Source organism: Ovis canadensis, chromosome 3 (assembly GCF_042477335.2).
Source record: "Ovis canadensis isolate MfBH-ARS-UI-01 breed Bighorn chromosome 3, ARS-UI_OviCan_v2, whole genome shotgun sequence".
In the NCBI taxonomy this organism is placed as follows: domain Eukaryota; kingdom Metazoa; phylum Chordata; class Mammalia; order Artiodactyla; family Bovidae; genus Ovis; species Ovis canadensis.
Genome location: NC_091247.1, coordinates 44,678,778 through 44,697,569, shown reverse-complemented (window position 1 = coordinate 44,697,569; position 18,792 = coordinate 44,678,778). Strand labels below are relative to the sequence as shown.

The 18,792-nt window shown below is 39.4% G+C and overlaps 1 protein-coding gene across 3 annotated transcripts in view; it reads right to left on the bottom strand.

Moving 5' to 3' along the window:
- The window catches only part of WDPCP (WD repeat containing planar cell polarity effector), a 604,312-nt gene extending 587,130 nt beyond the window's left edge, over positions 1-17,182 (bottom strand). For 2 of the 3 annotated variants that reach the window (XM_069583054.1, XM_069583057.1), the window contains exons 1-3: positions 17,148-17,182; positions 16,124-16,238; positions 1,044-1,175 (exon numbers count right to left, since the gene is read on the bottom strand). The gene's annotated coding sequence lies outside the window, so the exon portion shown is untranslated. Of the gene's footprint in view, positions 1-1,043; positions 1,179-16,123; positions 16,239-17,147 lie in introns of all 3 variants that reach the window. The other variant, XM_069583055.1, reaches the window with a different exon arrangement.
- Between the last annotated feature and the right edge of the window lie 1,610 nt (positions 17,183-18,792).

The window sequence follows — 18,792 nt, the reverse complement described above, 5'->3', positions numbered from 1 at the left end:
GAGACCCCATGTAGTCTGATGTACCTACTCTGCTCCTGTGACATCTGATGGAAAAGTGCATCTGCACGGCTGCCTTGCCTCCCTGTACTCTTTCGACCTTTCTGTTTACACTTGAAGTTATCTCCAAGAGCATGTGACTCAAGCAGCACAGGACCAGGGATCAGGGCTGAAATATTATAGACACAGCGGATTAGCAGCCAAGGAGCAGTTCCTCTGACTTGGGCTATGCAGCGTTCTGAGGTTTCATTTTCTGGCAACCATGTCACTCAGACTGTAATGGCTTTGTAATTCTGAGGAGTAATTCTGAATTACAACATGGCAAGATCACTGATGGATGAGCTCATTTTCTGGGTGTACTATTTGGGCACATTATGTCAACTATATTAACTTGAATAAAACCTGCAAGGAAGAGGAAGGTTTTTGTTTCTAATTTAGTTCATGTTAACTCTGTTAAGGTTGTGATTCCACTGCTCATCCTGACTAGCATGTGGTTACAGGGATGGCAAAGTGTTTCTTGTATCAAGAGGTCAGACATCCAAACATTGCCTTTTTTTTGGCACTGCAGGATAGGTGTTGGCTGTCTACCATTCAGTATCTACTATATCTTTAGTATCAACATCACAAAAGGAAATGTCTATGGGGACAGTCAAAAAACTGAACACAGGCATGGGCTTTCAAGAGTCCAGTCTATTTCTACAACATGCAAGTTAGATTAGTCTTCATACCAATTTGCCCACAGCAGAGCAGCTTTTAGGAAAATAGGCAGATGTCTTCTTATGTGAAAACTAAATGGTAATTAATTTTAGTCAAACATTCAAAGTATGGGTCCTTATGCTGAAAGGGCACAGACCTGATTTCTGGCAACTTTAAACTGTTTTTCAGATTTTTTTTTTTTCTCAGAACAGACCTCATCAGAATTGGCTTCTTCCTTAAAGCAATTCTCTTAATTGACTTTGCGGTTAATTATAGTACAAATGCGGCCAAAGGGCAATAGATCTGCACTGATGGAAGAATTTCAAGGAATTCACGTGGCAAAAACTTACGTGGATTGTTGCGTTAGTTCTGTCTGTCCAGGAGCAGAGGTCAGTTGGCTAAAACACCTTTGCTGTCAATAACTTTATGCCCTTTGATTCTTCAGAAAATTCTCCTTAGAGGCTCACAGGGATGTGCTCCTCCTGCTAAGATAATGTTCATTGCATTAATGCCATGGGTTTTCCCTTCAGAAATAAATTTAGGAAAACAGTTTATCAATGTCTTAAAAGGTTAAACAGAATTTATTTTATGACCCAGTAGTTCCATCACAGGTATATAACCAAAAGAACTGAAACAGGTACTCAAACAAATACTTGTATATGAATTTCATAGCACCATTATTCACAATAATCAACAGGGGGAAACAACCCATCAATAGATGAATGGATAAACAAATTATGGTATACACATATAACAGATGGAGAAGGGCATGGCAACCCACTCCATCCTCATGGACAGAGGAGTCTGATGGGCTACAGTCCATGGGGTTACAAAGAGTTAGACATAACTAAAGCAACTTAGTATGTACACAGGCACATATAACAAAATATTATTCAGTCATAAAAAAAAGGAATGAGGTGCTGATAATGGTACAATGTGGACGAACCTTGAAAACACTGTGTCCAGTGAAAGAAGTCAGATACAAAAGCAACATGCTATAGGCTATGATTTTTCCAGTAGTTATGTATGGATGTGAGAGTTGGACTGTGAAGAAAGCTGAGCGCCGAAGAATTGATGCTTTTGAACTGTGGTGTTGGAGAAGACTCCTGAGAGTCACTTGGACTGCAAGGAGGTCCAACCAGTCCATTCTAAAGGAGATCAGTCCTGGGTGTTATTTGGAAGGAATGATGCTAAAGCTGAAACTCCAGTACTTTGGCCACCTCATATGAAGAGTTGACTCATTGGAAAAGACTCTGATGCTGGGAGGGATTGAGGGCAGGAGGAGAAGGGGATGACAGAGGATGAGATGGCTGGATGGCATCACCAACTCAATGGACCTGAGTTTGAGTGAACTTTGGGGGTTGGTGATGGACAGGGAGGCCTGGCGTGCTGCGATTCATGGGGTTGCAAAGAGTTGGACACGACTGAGCGACTGAACTGAACTGATATGATTTACAGAATAGGTAAATTTATAAGACAAAAAACAGACTGATGGTTATCAAAATCTGGAGGGAGGCAGGTATGGGATTGCCTTTTTTGTTTTGACTTGTGCCGGGTCTTCGTTGCTCTCCACAGACTTTCTCTAGTTGCAGCAAGCAGAGGCCACTCTTTGTGGCAGGGTGTGGGCTTCCCATTGCAGTGGCTTCTCTTTGGCACTGGTGGTTAAGAACCTGCCTGCCAGTGCAGGAGACGTAAGAGGCATGGGTTCAGTACTTGGGTTGGAAAAATTCCCTGGTAGTAGGAAATGGCAACCCACTCCAGTTTTCTTGCCTGGAGAATCCTGTGAACAGCGGAATCTGGCAGGTTACGGTCCATAGGGTTGCAAAAAGTCAGACATGACTGAAGTGACTTACCACGTACATACTCTCGCGGAGCACAGGCTTTAGGAGTGTGGGCTTCAGTAGTTGTGACTCATGGGCTGAGCTGCTCAGCATCACCATACGATCATCCCAGACTAATCTATTCCCTATATTGAAAGGCAGATTCCTATCCACTGTGCCACTAAGGAAGTCCAGTATGGGATTTCTTAATGGGGCAATGAAAATATTGTAGAACTTGGCATAGATGCTAGTTATACAATATTGTGAATGTACTAAATGCCACTAGATTCTTCACTATAAAATGGCTAATTTTGTTATGAGATTTCACCTTAATAAAAATTCAGTTATCTGTATTATGTGGTGTACAACTCAGAATATCCTTCGATCCGAGGCAACAGGACTATAAGTCATAGGTAGTGAAACAAGTGTTTGGACCAGTTACTAACAATGAGAATCTACTTCAGCCACCTGTAATGTGCCAGATTCATAAAGAGGAGCCTGACAGTTCACCAAGGAGAGAAATGATACTTAGTCCTCATATTTGTTGGCAGCTACTTCAAAATAGAAGAGGCATTCATCTTTCTGACAGCAAGGGCACTTGAGATTCCATTTTTTTCATGCTTTACAAAAATGTGTTTTCAATTGAAAACTGATACTCTGCTTTTTATGAAAAAAATCTTGCAACTGGTGATGTGCAGAAGAAAAATGACCTATTTCTACTTGTACATTCCACTGCATTTAAATTCTTAGTGCAAAGATAAAGCCAAGAATTCTCTGCTTCTCGGGGTCAGAGGTGTCAGAATTGCCATTCACCATAAAATCAGAGGGGCAGCAATGATAATTAAGGCTTTAGGAAACAGACCAGTGAGGACTCAGGGTAGGGAGGTGGGTGAAGAAGACAATGATATAGGGATTTAGTATTTAAGGGATAGAATCACATGGAATGGTGATTATCTGTCCTCTCTTTCAAAGGAAAGAGGAAATAAGGAAATATACAGATAGGCTTCTATTCAGCATTAATGTGTTCTCGCTGCAAGGATTAAAAGAGCCTGAAATGAGGCACCAAGGAGGGCTACCACATTTCTTTAGGAGGTATTTAAACTCTGGGAAATTGATGGACGTGATGAGCTCTGAAGTGACAGTTCACTTCTCTGACTCTAGGAAAGCTGTCACAGATCAGAATATTTTTTCTCTTTAGAGAAGGCATCTACCTGTCTGATGTCTTAATAGACCTCTCTACCTGTATGTAACAATTCCTTCATGATTATTTTCTTGTCCTAATCTTAGTGGGGATAAGGAACAAAGACATTATTCAAACTATAATCTTTCAAACAGTTGAAGCGGACTGCAATAAGCTCATCCCCAACTCAGATAAGTTTTGCATTCTTTGGGTAAAAGAATACTAGTTCTTAACTTGACCATCTGTGGCATTCTTATCATTATTCTAAACCTTTTTATTGTAGTCCAAAATCACCTTTATGATTGGGCAGCCTAACTTTAGAAAAGAAGTGTTTAAGTGCCATCTGAATAAATAGGCAAACAAACCCAGAATGTATTTGAGTTGTTCACTTATTTGGTTCCTAGGATAGTGGTTACTGTCCTATGGACCACAAAAATGCCTTTGTTAGGGAGAAGATGGAGCATGTGGTAAAGGGCCAAGGGGAGGCCAGGGAACAAGGAGGAGGAGCCATCGACGCACTGCCCCAATACAGTATTGTAAAGTAAAATTTAAAAAAAGAAAATAACAACTGGCTCTGCAGGTAACAATTCCTCAAATTAAATATTAAGAACTCAACTGGCCATGCCTTATTCTTTTCCTGCTTTTATGTGTTACAAGGCCAAAGGCAAAGAAACAACAGACCCAGAGCCAATGAGTGGTAGAACTGAAGTTAGAATCCAGGAGAACTTTACTGCCAATCTAGTGCTCAGTCCACTAAACTAGGGAGGTTGCCCAAATATGTAAGCCCAGTTAACATAATAAATATATTGTGATGATGTTCACATAAGCACTCTGCAAAAAATATCCTGTAATCTCATTCTGGTAGTAATTTGATATTTAGATCAAATTGACATCTCCACACTTCTTTAAGCATGAAATATGTTATAAAGACTTATTGTTGCTTCATAAAACAATGATACAAGCAAGACCATAACCTTAAACATTTGAATAACAAGTAATTCTCACGACACTCTCATTTATTACTTTTATGGGTCTGTATGGCACAGAGGTTATGGTGGTGATTTACCAAGTCTGAAGTCTCTGAATACCTCTTTGGTGGGGGAAAATGTCAGCCTGTAGATCAGTCAAAATCACATGATACACTCGGTTGTAAAATTCTAGTGTTAGAGCCTCAGGTCAAAGGCTAGACTTGCTCCTATACTTTTCACTTTTCACCTTCCAGGAGAATTACAGTGCGTCGTACTTTGGAGCTGCTAACAAAATTCTCAGCTAGATTTGAGTCATTTAGAAAACAGGAAACAAAGCATGATGAAATTTATTTTCAAATGGAAAATTGTAATTGGCTCATTTTGAAGGGAGAAAGAAAGAACATACTCATCAAGAGAGTAGAAGATAAATTATGAAAAATGAAATGGAGAATTTGGACAAGAAATAAGATGGGTTTACCTCAAAGCATATCTGAAATACCATTTTTAAAAATAGAATATTATAAACACTCAGAACCAGTCCTTCTGAGTGAAAAGGAACTTCTAGACAAAAGGCAGCCAAGGAATACAGAGGCTCTGGCACACGCTTGTTTTCCATCACCATGGAGGAATATAGCTCCGTGTTGATACTGGGGTTATATATGTTTATAAGCATAGTTCTTGGTAGGCAGTAGTTTCCAGTTTCACACAAGCCATTTGGAGGACCCTTGGGAGGTCACTGGGTCATATCCTTATGCAACAGGGACTTCACCTACTGAAACACTAAGGGTGAGTCCTAACAGTACCAAGACTGGGCATTGAGGGAACAAGCCATGCCAAGCACAGACGGTGGCAATCTGGCTGGGCTTCACAGTCATTAGAAGTCATTCAAACAAGAGGATACCAAGAGTGATCCTAGAGGTTAAACCAAGAAGAGGAACCAGATGTCAGAGCCAAGAGCAGAGCTTAAGTCCAGTGGCAATATTCAATTGCTGGGGGCTGAGACAGTGACCTTTCCAGGCTGTTCATGGGGTTCTCAAGGCAAGAATATTGAAGAAGTTTGTCACTCCCTCCTCCAGGGGATCATGTTTTTTCAGAACTCTTCACCATAACCCATCCATTTTGGGTGGCCCTAAAGGCATGGCTCATTGGAGAAGGCAATGGCAACCCACTCCAGTACTCTTGCCTGGAAAATCCCATGGACGGAGGAGCCTGGGGGGCAGCAGTCCATGGGGTCACTAGGAGACAGACACGACTGAGCGACTTCACTTTTTACTTTCATGCATCGGAGAAGGAGGTGGCAACCCACTCCAGTGTTCTTGCCTGGAGAATCCCAGGGACGGGGGAGCCTGATGGGCTGCTGTCTATGGGGTCACACAGAGTCAGACACGACTGAAGTGACTTAGCAGCAGCAGCAGCAAAGGCATGGCTCATAGTTTCATTGAGTTAGACAAGGCCGTGGTCCATGTGATCAATTTGTTTAGTTTTCTGAGACTGTGGTTTTTATTCTGCCTGCTCTTTGATGGATAAGGATAAGAAGCTTATGGAAGCTTCCCGATGGGAGAGACTAACTGAGGGGGAAACTAGGTCTTGTTCTGATGGCAGGCAATAAAGGACAGAAATGGTATGGACTTAAAAGAAGCAGAAGATATTAAGAAGAGGTGGCAAGAATACACAGAAGAACTATACAAAAAAGATCTTCATGACCCAGATAATCATGATGGTATGATCACTCACCTAGAGTGAGACATCCTGGAATGTGAAGTCAAGCGGGCCTTAGAAAGCATCACTACAAACAAAGTTAGTGGGGGTAATGGAATTCTAGTTGAGCTATTTCAAATCCTGAAAGATGATGCTGTGAAAGTGTTGCACTTAATATGCCAGCACATTTGGAAAACTCACCAGTGACCACAGGACTGAAAAAAGTAGTTTTCATTCCAATCCAAACAAAGGCAATGCCAAAGAATGCACAAACTACCGTACAGTTACACTCATATCACATGCTAGCAAAATAATGTTCAAAATTCTCCAAGCCAGGCTTTGACAGTACATGAACCATGAACTTCCAGATGCCCAAGAAGGATTTAGAAAAGGCAGAGGAACAAGAGATCAAATTGCCAACATCTGCTGGATCATCAAAAAGGCAAGAGTGTTCCAGAAAAACATCCACTTCTGCGTTATTGATTATTCCACAGCCTTTGACTGAGTGGATTACAATAAACTGTGGAAATTTTTTTTAAAATGGCAATACCAGACTACCTGACCTGCTTCCTGAGAAATCTGTATTCAGGTCAAGAAGCAACAGTAAGAACTGGACATGGAACAACAGACTGGTTCCAAATCAGGAAAGGAATACATCAAGGCTGTTTATTGTCACCCTGTTTATTTAACTTATATGCAGAGTACATCATGAGAAATGCTGGGCTGGAGGAAGGACAAGCTGGAATCAGGAATGCTGGGAGAAATATCACTAACCTCAGATATACAGATGACACCATCCTTATGGCAGAAAGTGAAGAACTAAAGAGCCTCTTGATGAAAGTGAAAAAGGAGAGTGAAAAAGCTGGCTTAAAGCTCAACATTCAGAAAACGAAGATCATGGCATCTGGTCCCATGACTTCATGGCAAATAGATGGGGAAACAGTGGAAACAGTGGCTGACTTTATTTTGGGGGGCTCCAAAATCACTGCAGATGGTGACTGCAGCCATGAAATTAAAAGACACTTGCTCCTTGAAAGAAAAGCTATGACCAAGCTAGGCAGCATATTAAAAAGCAGAGACGTTACTTTGCCAACAAAGGTCCATCTAGTCAAAGCTATGTTTTTTCCAGTAGTCATGTATGGATGTGACAATTGGACTATAAAGGCGGCTGAGTGCTGAAGAATTGATGGTTTTGAACTGTGGTGTTGGAGAAGACTCTTGAGAGTCCCTTGGACTGCAAGGAGACCCAACCAGTTCATCCTAAAGGAAATCAACCTTGAATATTCATTGAAAGGACTTATGTTGAAGCTGAAACCCCAATACTTTGGCCACCTGATGCAAAGAGCTGACTCATTTGAAAAGACCCTGATGCTGGGAAAGATTGAGGGCAGGAGGAGAAGGGGATGACAGAGGATGAGATGGTTGGATGGCATCACTGACTCGATGGACATGGGTTTGGGTGGACTCCAGGAGTTGGTATTGGACAGGGAGGCCTGGTGTGCTGCAGTTCATGGGGTTGCAAAGAGTCAGACATGACTGAGTGACTGAAGTGAACTGAACTGACTTCTATTACCACCATCTACCTCTGCAAGTGCACAATGCACACACACTCCACAGCCTAAAACAAGCGCTCCTAGGGTGGCCAATTGGGCATTACTATCTGAGGACTGAGTATGAATATGCTGGGGCTCAATCTGTTTCTGGGTTTTTCTGCAAAAGTGGCAGAAAAATGGGATTAATAAATTAATAAATGGGATTTGTTTAAAGCACTGAATTTTTCAAAACATGGGGTACAAAAGTAAAAAAGAGTTTTCAGAATTTGGTTGATGAAAAAGTAATTGCTGTTTTGGACTAAGAATTTTAAATCATTATAATTAGACTCAAACATTTTTATTAATCAAAAAATGAGCCAATACAATCAACACATTTTTGCCAAAGAGAAACAAGTTTGTTTATCCCTCAGCATAAAAATTTATGCTCTGGAATTCAACAAACTCTTAGCATTTTCTGCCTCCTACTGGTTGTGGAAGAGTTTTCCCTGCAAGATGCTTGAAGAAGTGGTAGTCAGTTAGTGAGAGGTCGGTAGAATATGGCGGGCGAACTGAAACTGTAGCCCAGTTCATTCAACTTTTTAAAAAGTATTTATTTATTTATTTGGCTGTGTGTGGTCTTAGTTGCAGCACGTGGATTTAGCTGCCCCACAACATGTGGGATCTTAGTTCCCTGACCAGGGATTGAACCTGCACTCTTTGCATTGCAAGGTCGATTCTTAACCACTGGACCACTGGAGAAGGCCCTCCTTCAATTTTTGAAGCATTGGTTGTGTGACCTGTAGTAGGACATTGTCATGGAGAAGAACTGGGCCCTTTCTGTTGACCAATGCTGGCTGCAAATGTTGCAGTTTTCGGTGTATCTCATCAGTTTGCTGAGCATACGTCTCAGATGTAATGATTTCGCTGGGATTTAGAAAGTTGCAGTGGATCAGACAGGCGGCAGACCACCAAACCGTGACCATGACCTTTAAGTTTGTCTTCGGTAAGTGCTTTGATGCTTCTTCTTGGTCCAGCCACTGAGCTGGTCATTGCTGGTTGTCATATACAGTCCACTTTTTGTCACACATCACAACCAATCGCAAAATGGATTGTTGTTGCACAGAATAAGAGAAGACAACACTTCAAAACAACAATGTTTTTGATTTGCGGTTAGCTCATGAGGCACCCACTTTTCCAGTTTGTTTCAAATGCCAAACAACTGTAGAATGTCAACATTGGCCAACATTGAGTTCTTCAGCAACTCCTCGTGTAGTTTTAAGAGGATCAGCTTTGATAATTGCTCTCAATTGGTCACGTCAGCTTTTGATGGCTGGGCCCTATGCTCCTTATCTTCAAGGCTCTCATCTCCTTTGCAGCAATTCTTGAACCACCACTGCACTATATGCTTGTTAGCAGTTCTTGGACCAAATGCACTATTTAAGCTGAAAGTTGTCTCTGCTGCTTTGTGACCCATATTGAACTTGAATTTAAAAAAAAAATCACTCAAATTTGCTTTTTGTCTAACATATTCTTTGTGTTCTTTATAGTCTAAAATAAATATAAACATAAGTAGTAAGTCATTAGCAAAAAAAAGAAATGTATGTTAAAATGATGTATAACATAACTACATTAATTTAAGAATATATTCCAATATCAAATTGCAAAGTTCAACAATGCAAAACCACAACTGCTTTTGTGCCAACCTAACAGTAAAAAAATTTACAGCCATAGTTCTAACTTGTTAACCTTTTTCTTTTTTACTATCTCTGGGGTGATGACAGGATCTCCTAAGACTGGGTTTAAATTGTCCCAAGAGAGGGTCACTCCATACTATCTTTTTCTATACTATTCTGTTTCTTCATTGTTGTATATATTATTTAAGTGAACTCAAGAGAACAAAAAATGCTTAGTAATTTGGAACTGTAATAAAAATTTATGCCTTACTCTTGTGTATCAAACACACAGTCTTCAACTGATAAATATAGAATGTGAGCTCCAATTTTTTAAAAAAAATCACTGCTTAGTTACTCAAAAGCTAGATATAAAGTCCCTGCAGGGTGGGAACTTTGCTTTGTCCTTTTGCTTTGCTTCACTTTGGATCTTAGGCACCAAGAACAGTGTCTGGCATATAGGAGGCACTCAAACTTAAAGCCCCATTTGAAGAAAGTAAAAATATCTAAGTGAAAGTGTTAGTTGTTCAGTTGTGCCTGATTCTTTGTAACTCCACAGACTATAGCCCACCAGGCTCCCCTGTCCATGGAATTCTCCAGGCAAGAATACTGGAGTGGGTTGTCATTTCCTTCTCCAGGGGACCATCTTGACCCAGAGATCAAACTCGCATCTCCTGCATTGCAGGTGGATTCTTTACCATCTGAGCCACCAGGTAAGCCCCAAAATATTTAGTGTATACACAAACATACTTTACGTAAGAATCATAGATTAAAAGTATTAGTATTATTAAAATGAAGCATATATGTTTCAATAATAGAAATATAATTGCAATTCTTAGTTATCAACTGGATTCTCTTTTGGCCTGTTCCATTCTGCTATTCAACAAAGCCACAAACTCTCATCAGTCAGGCTGAAACTGTTGGTAACAAGTGCGTAGAGTCTCTGATTGCATTCAAGAGTAAAAAAAAAAAAAGTTATCTGGGTCATTTGTAATTTTATATTACTGCCACTTCTCCTTTGTGTTAACACCGATAACTCTCTCTGCTGAAAGTATTTGGGTTAGAGATGAAGTTAGGAATATGGTCTGGTATTTTCATAAGATTAAAATATATGTATATATATTTTAATATATATAAATTTAAATATATTTAATATATATAAATATATATATTTTGTGTGTGGATATATATTTTCATATATATCCACATAAAACCTTACCCAGGAAAATAATAAGTCACTTCCTCTTTTTTTCTTAAAAGCAACTGACAATAATAGAAATAAAACAATTGTTCTTCACACTTTCTGATGGGGATTCCTTTATATGCTCAATTCCAGTTTTAGCTAAATGGTTTTGTGACTGGAGAGTTGCTGGTTTGACCACCAGAAAGCAGAATAGGAACAAACCTTGTTCTAGAGTAATTTAGCAATAGACCTGCTGTTGGAGTTCCTCTCACAAAAGGATGGGGGGCTGAAGACTAACAGTAAGAAGACAGGTGTTTACTGAATTCTCCATGTATCTGATATTATACCAAAAGTGATGTGGTCATTAAGAGCATGTAATCTAGGGTAAAACTGCTTAGGTTCCAATCCTGGTTCTATGTCTTAGTAGCTGTGCATTCTCAGGTGAGTTAGTTAACCTCTCTGTGCCACTTATAATGGAGAAGGAAATGGCAACCCACCCAGTATTCGTGCCTGGAGAATCCCAGCGACAGAGGAGCTTAGTGGGCTGCCGTCTATGGGGTCTCACAGAGTCAGACATGACTGAAGCGACTTAGCAGCAGTAGCAGTGCCACTTATAAAAATACTGCTATTATTAGAAAGGAAACACAAGTCTTAAATGATACACTAGATGAGATGGATCTCTTTGATATCTTCAGGACATTCTATCCAAATGAAGAAGAATACACCTTCTTCTCAAGTGCACATGGAACATTCTCCAGGATAGACCACATCTTGGGTCACAGATCAAACCTCAGTAAATTTAGGAAAATTGAAACTGTATCAAGCATCTTCTCTGACCACAATGCTATAAGCCTAGATATCAATTATAAGAAAAAAAAACTGTAAGAAACACAAACACATGGAGATTAAACACATTTCTAAATAACGAACAGGTTACTGAAACTCAAAATGGATTAAAGACCTAAAGGTAAGACCAGAAACTATAAAACTCCTAAAACTCCTAGAGGAGAACATAGGCAAAACACTCTCTGACATAAATCACAGCAGGATCCTCTATGATCCACCTCCCAGAATACTGGAAATAAAAGCAAAATAAACAAATGGGATCTAATTAAAATTAAAAGCTTCTGCACAACAAAGGAAACTATAAGCAAGGTGAAAAGACAGCCTTCAGAATGGGAGAAAATAATAGCAAATGAAGCAACTGACAAACAACTAATCTCAAAAATATACAAGCAACTCATACAGCTCAATTCCAGAAAAATAAACGACCCAATCAAAAAATGGGCCAAAGAACTGAACAGATATTTCTCCAAAGAAGACATACAGTTGGCTAACAAACACATGAAAAGATGCTCAACATCACTCATAATCAGAGAAATGCAAATCAAAACCACAATGAGGTACCATTTCACGCCAGTCAGAATGGCTGCGATCCAAAAATCTGCAAGCAATAAATGCTGGAGAGGGTGTGGAGAAAAGGGAACCCTCTTACACCGTTGGTGGGAATGCAAGCTAGTACAGCCACTATGGAGAACAGTGTGGAGATTCCTTAAAAAACTGGAAATAGAACTGTCTTACGACCCAGCAATCCCACTGCTGGGCATACACACCAAGGAAACCAGACTTGAAAGGGACACATGTACCCCAATGTTCATCGCAGCACTGTTTATAATAGCCAGGACATGGAAACAACCTAGATGTCCATCAGCAGATGAATGGATAAGAAAGCTGTGGTACATATACACAACGGAGTATTACTCAGCCGTTAAAAAGAATTCATTTGAATCAGTTCTGATGAGATGGATGAAACTGGAGCCAATTATACAGAGTGAAGTAAGCCAGAAAGAAAAACACCAATACAGTATACTAACACATATATATGGAATTTAGGAAGATGACAATGACGACCCTGTATGCAAGACAGGAAAAAAGACACAGATGTGTATAACGGACTTTTGGACTCAGAGGGAGAGGGAGAGGGTGGGATGATTTGGGAGAATGGGGATTCTAACATGTAGACTATCATGTAAGAATTGAATCGCCAGTCCATGTCTGACGTAGGGTGCAGCATGCTTGGGGCTGGTGCATGGGGATGACCCAGAGAGATGTTGTGGGGAGGGAGGTGGGAGGGGGGGTCATGTTTGGGAACGCATGTAAGAATTAAAGATTTTAAAATTTAAAAAATTAAAAAAAAAAAGAAACTGTAAAAAAAAAAAAGAAAGCCTTGGTTAAAATAAATAAATAAATAAAAATTAATACAAACAAAGGCTTTTTCTGTATAGCAAAACAGAAAAAGACACAGATATAGAAAAAGAACTAGTGGTTTCCAATGGTGAAGGGGAGAAGAGGAAGGACACAATTAGGGGTATGAAATTAGGAGATACCAACTGCTAAAATAGATAAGCACTAAGTCTTCCCTGATGGCTCAGATGATAAAGAATTTGCCTGCAATGTAGGAGACCTGGTTTCGATCCCTGGGTCAGGAAGATCCCCTGGAGAAGGGAATGTCAACCCACTCCAGTATTCTTGCCTGGAGAATTCCATGGACAGAGGAGCCTGCTGGGCTACAGTCCATGGGATTGCAAAGAGTCAGACATGACTGAGTAACTAAACACTTTCACTTTCAAGGATATAAGATATAGTACAGGGAATTATATCCATTATCTTGTAATAAGTTCTAGTGTAGTATAGTCTGTCAAAATACTGAGTTTCTATGCTATACACCTGAAACTAATATAATATTGTGAGTCAGCTACACTTCAATTAAGAAACTAAAAATTAAAAAGAAGCAAGACTCAACTATTCCCTATGTATAAGACTCTCAGTTTCTCACTTTAGAACTAAAGACACACAAAGACTGAAAGTGAAGTGACAGGAAAAGATTTTCCATGAAGTAGGTAACCAAAAAAATAAATAAATAAATAAATCAGTGTGACAAAATACAGCCTTGACATCCTCCTTTTCCTATTTGAAACCAGTCTGTTCCATGTCCAGTTCTTCCTGACCTGCATATAGGTTTCTCAAGAGGCAGGTCAGGTGGTCTGGTATTCCCATCTCTTTCAGAATCTTCCACAGTTTATTGTGATCCACACAGTCAAAGGCTTTGGCATAGTCAATAAAGCAGAAAGAGATGTTTTTCTGGAACCCTCTTGCTTTTTCGATGATTCAGTGGATGTTGGCAATTTGATCTCTGGTTCCTCTGCCTTTTCTAAAACCAGCTTGAACATCTGGAAGTTCACATATTGCTGAAGTCTGGCTTGGAGAATTTTGAGCATTACTTTACTAGTGTTGAGATGAGTGCAATTCTGCGGTAGTAGAGCATTCTTTTGCATTGCCTTTCTTTGGGATTGGAATGAAAACTGACCTTTTCCAGTTCTGTGGCCACTGCTGAGTTTTCCAAATTGGCTGGCATATTGAGTGAAGCACTTTCAGCTTCAGCATCAGTCCTTCCAATGAATACCCAGGACTGGTCTCCGTTAGGATGGACTGGTTGGATCTCCTTGCAGTCCAAGGGACTCTCAAGAGTCTTCTCCAACACCACAGTTCAATAGCATCAATTCTTCGGCGCTCAGCTTTCTTCACAGCTGAGCTTTAAGTCTTTTAGGATTTAAAATAGCTCAACTGGAACTCCATTACCTCCATTAGCTATGTTCATAGTGATGCTTCCTAAGACCCACTTGACTTCACATTCTAGGATGTCTGTAAGACTATAAAATTGTAAGATATATCAACTTTAGAAAGACACCGAATTACCTGGCCTTTACATAGTAACATGTATTTATTAAATGATCTCACTAAACAATTTTAATATTCCATTAAAAGTTTAGGGATTCAAAAATGAATCAGGCATGGCTTCTTCTCTTGAGGAATTTACAGGCTAGATGGGGCAAGAGTTAAAGTTCAGAGTATTATTCATCTTAAGAAAATGCCACCAGATGGAAATATAAACTGATGTAGCCACTATGGAAAACAATATGGATGAACCTCAGAAAATAAAGAGTTAACACATATGATCCAGAGAAAAGTAATTTAAAAAGATACATGCAATCCTAAGTTCATAGCAACACTATTGATAATAGCCAAGACATGGAAACAACCTAAACATCCACCAACAGATGAATGGGAAAAAAGATGTGGTTACATACACGTATAATGGGACACTATTCAGCCATAAAAAAGAATGAAATAATGCCATTTGTAGCAATATGGCTGGAACTAAAGATTATCATACTAAGTGAAGTAAGTTAAAAAGAGAATGACATATCATTTACATGTGTTACTTACAAGTAATCTAAAATATGACACAAATGAACCTATCTACAAACAGAAACAGACACAGAGAACAGACTTGTGGCTGCCAAGGCGGGTGTGGGAGAATAGATTTGAGAGTTTAGCAGTAGCAGACACAAAGTATTACACACAGAATGGACAAACAACAGGTCCTACCATATATCACAGGGAGCTATATTCAGGATACACCACAACAGAAAGGAATATGAAAAAGAATGTATATATATATACATATATATCATATATATTCATTTATATATATATATATATATGTATACATATCAGTTCAGTTCAGTTGCTCAGTCATGTCCGACTCTTTGCAACCCCATGAATCGCCCAAGGTAAGAGAAACCCAAGTAAAATGGTAGGTGTTACAAGAGGGCATCAGAGGGCAGACACACTGAAACCATACTCAGAAAATTAGTCAATCTGATCACACTAGGACCATAGCCTTGTCTAATTCAATGAAACTAAGCCATGCCCACAGGGCAACCCAAGACGGGCAGGTCATGGTGGAGAGGTCTGACAGAATGTGGTCCACTGGAGAAGGGAATGGCAAACCACTTCAGTATTCTTGCCTTGAGAACCCCATGAACAATATGAACAATATGTATATTATACATGTATATATACATGTTTGTAGGTTCATTTGTGTCATATTTTACATTACACTTGTAAGTAACACATATAAATGATATGTCTTTCTCTTTTTAACTTACTTCACTTAGTATGATAATCTCTAGTTCCAGCATATTGCTACAAATGGCATATATATGTACATATATACATGTATATATATATAACTGAATCACTTTGCTGTAAAGAAGAAATTAACACAATTTTGTAAATTAGCAACTGTGTAAATCAACTATACTTGAATAAAACAAATTTTTAAAAAAGAAATAAAATACCACCAGAGAAGTTGAGATAAATTATGAGTTCAGGGAAAACTGATTACTTACAGCTGGTTGAGGTCTAGATTCGATGGGTCTCCTTCCCCACACCTGAACCTACAAGCTCTTGAATTAGAACAGTTCACTCAGATCATTGCCCATTGCCCCCAAACTAAAAGGGAAAGTCACTCACTTTTATAGAGTCAACAACTGGTAGAATGTAGATTAGGCCAGGAAAGGGACTGGGGGTAGGGTCTTCACTGCCATTCCTTGTATCAGAAGGACTTCCAAAAACTTTTCCAAAGAGCCTGTTATATTTTTGATAGAAACAAACACAACTGGTTTTGCTCTAATTGCATTAGTACTATATGCTAAACACCTGAAAAGAGAAAATGATCAGTCTGAATTAACTGTTTATAACTGAAGTCATCTTGTTTTTTAGTTATCTGAATAATTAAATTATATAAACAATGTGACAGCTCCTACTCATAATAGTCCCAGCAGGTGAGAAAGGTCTAGCAATTAATTCAATCTATTAGAGAAAGGTAAAAGTGTTTTTTAAAGGTGCATATTTAGATATCCTCTTGAGCTCCCAAGAAGCAGGACTGGTTATAACATATAATACTTAATAAAAAGTTCCTTCATATGTGTAGATGTATGAACCAGCCTAGGTGTTATTTAACACATGTATAATCATCTTCTTGTGCCCCTTTTCCCTCCAAATAAACTAAAAGCAACAAAATAGTCATCTCCAGCCACTCCAACAGTTGTGGTATTCATTTTTCTTTTTGTATCTGGGGGAAATATCACATATTTTGACACCTGAATACTATTCTGTCTTGCATTTTAAAAATGGTTTCATGTATGTATACTTCTTAAGTAGAATATTTCTAATTCCACTTAGGAAATTACAGGTTTCTTAAAGAGAAAGACATGTTCGTGGGTGTTGTCTCCCATTTATGGCAAGGAGCACAGTAGACATTCAGTATAAACTTTGGCATTCAACTTCTAACCCAGACAGCATCATAAATTTACACCTTGAGGCACATTTGAATGATGTATAATAACGCAATATAAAAGGAGAACACTTTGACAATACAGTTATCATAAAAATATGATAAACATTTCTATATTTCAGAAGTGGTCACTCCATGTCCAAAGGGGCAGAGCAGCTCAGGACTGAATGCAAGAACAGGGCAACAAAGAGGCTTTCCTACCTGTGAAGCTGCCATTCTGGTTGCTGTCTGGGATTACAGATTATAAGAAACTGCTTATCTAAGAAGGAAACAGGAAACAATAGTTTCACAGGAAGGACCTGCCCAGTTATCAGCTTGTTCAGAGACTATATTTATGGTACTTTCATATCATTGCAGCACTAAGACACTGAGCTGCCACCACAGAACTGATAAGCATTGGCAAATGCACTTGAACCATTGACTATAAGAAGACATCTGTTTTTATGCCTAAAGAGATGGAGTTAAAATTCTCTATAATGATAAGGAAAACAGGGACAGGTGTTTAACGGGGAGTTAAAATGTGTTAAGGTCCATTTTTTGTTAGAGAAGAGGATGGAGATATTAAACAATTTCATATTTTAGGGAAAATAATAGTTAAGCATAATATAACTTAAAACTTCCCTAGTAGCTCAGACAGTAAAGCATCCACCTGCAATGCAGGAGACCAGGGTTTGATCCCTGGGTCAGGAAAATCCTCTGAAGAAGGAAATTGCAACCCATTCCAGTATCCTTGCCTGGAAAATCCCATGGACAGAGGAGCCTGGAGTGCTACAGTCCATGGGGTCACAAAGAGTTGGACATGACTGAGCGACTACCACACACACAACTTAAAGAGTAAGAATAAAATTGACGTTAAAGTAGAGGAGGGAGTGAACAGAAAATTCAAAGTATATGGCAAAAATAAGTTCAATTAAATCAGTTCAGTTCAGTCGCCCAGTTGTGTCCGACTCTTTGTGACCCTATGAATCGCAGCACACCAGGCCTCCCTGTCCATCACCATCTCCCGGAGTTCACTCAGACTCACGTCCATCGAGTCAGTGATGCCATCCAGCCATCTCATCCTCTGTCGTCCCCTTCTCCTCCTGCCCTCAATCCCTCCCAGCATCAGAGTCTTTTCCAATGAGTCAACTCTTCGCATGAGGTGGCCAAAGTACTAGAGTTTCAGCTTTAGCATCATTCCTTCCAAAGAACACCCAGGGCTGATCTCCTTCAGAATGGACTGGTTGGATCTCCTTGCACTCCAAGGGACTCTCAGGAGTCTTCTCCAACACCACAGTTCAAAAGCATCAATTCTTCAGCACTCAGCTTTCTTCAAAGTCCAACTCTCACATCCATACATGACTACTGGAAAAACCATAGTCTTGACTAGATGGACCTTTGTTGACAAAGTAATGTCTCTGCTTTTGAATATACTATCTAGGTTGGTCATAACTTTCCTTCCAAGGAGTAAGCGTCTTTTAATTTCATGGCTGCAGTCACCATCTGCAGTGATTTTGGAGCCAAAAAAAAAATAAAGTCTGACACTGTTTCCACATCTATTTCCCATGAAGTGATAGGACCGGATGCCATGATCTTCGTTTTCTGAATGTTGAGCTTTAAGCCAACTTTTTCACTCTCCTCTTTCACTTTCATCAAGAGGCTTTTTAGTTCCTCTTCACTTTCTGCCATAAGGGTGGTGTCATCTGCATATCTGAGGTTATTGATATTTTTCTTGGCAATCTTGATTCCAGCTTGTGCATCCTCCAGCCCAGTGTTTCTCATGATGTACTCTGCATATAAGTTAAATAAGCAGGGTGACAATATACAGCCTTGACGTCCTCCTTTTCCTATTTGGAACCAGTCTGTT